This window comes from Poromitra crassiceps (assembly GCF_964638095.1).
Source record: "Poromitra crassiceps genome assembly, chromosome: 6".
NCBI classification, from domain to species: Eukaryota; Metazoa; Chordata; class Actinopteri; order Beryciformes; family Melamphaidae; genus Poromitra; species Poromitra crassiceps.
In genome coordinates, this window is record NC_139627.1 from 55,970,905 (window position 1) to 55,973,435 (window position 2,531).

The 2,531-nt window shown below is 57.6% G+C and overlaps 1 pseudogene across 1 annotated transcript; it reads right to left on the reverse strand.

Annotated features, from left to right (window-relative positions):
- Nucleotides 1-533: 533 nt before the first annotated feature.
- On the reverse strand, nucleotides 534-2,076 carry LOC310777987 (SPRY domain-containing SOCS box protein 1 pseudogene; annotated as a pseudogene). Its single transcript has 2 exons — nucleotides 1,998-2,076; nucleotides 534-1,342 (listed from the first exon to the last, which is right to left on the reverse strand). The product of its transcript is annotated as an SPRY domain-containing SOCS box protein 1 pseudogene (transcript).
- Between the last annotated feature and the right edge of the window lie 455 nt (nucleotides 2,077-2,531).

The following is a 2,531-nucleotide window of genomic DNA, read 5'->3' on the forward strand; positions in this document are numbered from 1 at the left end:
GGGCCAGGGGTGTTAGAATGGCCCCTTGCGTGGTTATTATTATTATTGTTGTAATTATTATTATTATAATTATTATTATTATTATTATTATTGTGACTCCCGCTGGCCAGTTCCAGAGGCCATTCGACTGGTGAACAGCCACAGTACGAGAAGTGGTCGGTTTATCTAGACTAGGTCTGTACCTTGACCTTTTGATTTGAACCCTTGAACAAGTCTAATATGTACTTGGGTTGTATTGACTGAAATTAATTTGTATTGATCTGACACCTATATTCCTTTGTGGTGTTGGATACACTGTAATCAGGGATCTTGCTTTATCAGTGTCATTTATTGTATTTATTGTCTTTTTATTTTTATTTTTTTATGTGTACACAGCATACAGCTTGTTTGCAGTATTCATGCCTTAAATTGCCCTTTGCGGGACTGGACTGGTAGATTGCCCGTTTAAATGCTGAAGTACTGATACTTTCCTCATTGGTCCTTTCGCGTCCACGGGTGACTGGTCCTCCGGGGTATGCTCGGTGCTGTGGTCGTCAACCCCGTCCTTGGTAGAGCAGGTAGCTCTTGAGAGAGGCGGGCAGGGGCAGTCCGTGGATTCCGCTCAAGCGGTCCCTTCCTAGAGCCGCCCGCACGGAGCGCCTGCACAGGTCCATCAGAGGGAGGGGATCCGGATCGAGTCCGTTTATGTACCGGATTCGTATTTCGCAGTGTCCCCACACGGCGCTCACTGCGGGGTACACCTTCCTGCCCTTAAGTCCTCCGAACGCCACCCCTAGGTCATGTCCGTCCACTATGAAACCTAACGTCCCCTCGTCCATGTCCAAGACGACTAACAGCGAGTCTGGTATTATGAAGGTGTCGTCGGGCTCCAGGAAGGCGGGGTAGGTTCTGCCCGCGTGGTTCTTGCCGTCGTGGTAGAGTTTACACCGGCCCAGGTCCCAGCCCCAGGACTCGGTGTTGTTTCCCACCAGGACCGTGTAGCCCGCCGAATGTATCGGCGCGTCGCCCGTGGCCACCCCGACCACGGCGTGGGACCCCCTCTGGCGCGTGGCCCAGCTGATCTCCCACACGTGCAGTCCCTGCGTGTAGCCCACCCGGCCGCGGATGGCGTCCGTGCTCTGCGCCACGGGTTGGCGGTGGAGCACCAGCTTGTTGACGTCCTTGACGAAGATGTTGAGCGAGCGGTCGTCGTTGTTCCAGGAATGCTGCTCCTGGACGTCCGGGCCGGCGGGCGGCATGTCCAGCAGCCGGTCCAGCCGGGAGGGCTTGGTGTGCTCCGGGGGCGTGGCGGATGCCAGGGTATTCGTCCGGGCGGGTTGGGTGGTGGTGGGGAGCACGTCGGCTTGCTGCGCGGGCGGGGGCGGGATCGGCTGTTGAGCCGGCTGGGCTGAGGCGAGCGTGGGGGAAATGGGGGGGGGGGGTTTCCAGCACCCTCAGGCGAGCCTCCACTGATCTGTTAGCATCTAGCAGGGACAGCAGGATGGCTCTTAATGGCCCGGGCAGGATCGGCTGCTGCTGGGCTGAGGCTAACGTGGGGGGAGTGGGGGGAATGGGGGGGGGGGGGGTTTCCAGGGCTCTCAGACGAGCTTCTACAGATCTGCTATTATCTAGCAGGGACAGCAGAATGGCTCTTGACGACCCCTGTCGGCTCGGCGGAGCTACGAATGGGGCCGCTTCCGCTTCCGGGGCAGCGGCCTGGAGGTCAGTGCGACCAGGAGGTACGTGGCGTCTCGCGGCGGCCCCGCGGCCTGCATTTCCTCGGCGGCTCCCGGCTCCCGGGGCAGCTGCCTCTACTGGTCTTCGCCCGCGGCCTCTCGCACGTCCGCGCCGAGCGGCCTCTCCCTCCGGCACGCTCGCACGCGTTCTTGGGCGTCCACGGCGCGGCGCTTCGTCTTCTGTTACACGGGCCGTCGCAGTGGCGCGCCCCGTGCCACGGGAACACGCGCTGGGCCTTCTCGTCGGGGCTATGCTGGCAGCCTGTGGTCCGGTCGCTTTGCCAACGTTTTCGTCGGACAGGGGACCGATGTCTAGGCTGCCGTCACAGTCCATGGGCTGCCCTGGCTCGGAACTCAACATGCCAGGAATGGGAATATCCACGGGTAGAGAAGGCTTGTGGGTGCTGATTCGGTCTGCGGATCTGGTGCAAAACAACGCTTCGGAGGCCGGCTTCAAGGGAGATGGACTGCCGTGGGCTGCTGCTGCTATGATCGGCCAGAGAGAGAGAGGTGACGTAGAACCCTTGCTATATATATGAGGATTAACTGACGTCATGTTTGACGTCATAGCAGACGTCATACTAGGATTTTTGACTGACCACGTTGAGATCGGATTACGCGGCCTTCTGCTTGAACTATGGTCTGGAGACCTCACGAAGTTTATTATTAGGCTACTTGTCTTGTGTTAAATGAACCTGCCGTTCATCAATTATAAACGTCATGCAGCTCTTTATTTTCTGTGGAGCAGTGCTCGTGGTCACTGGTCAGAAAAATGGATAAACTAATTTCTGAGGCAGTTTTCTCACATCGTGCTGT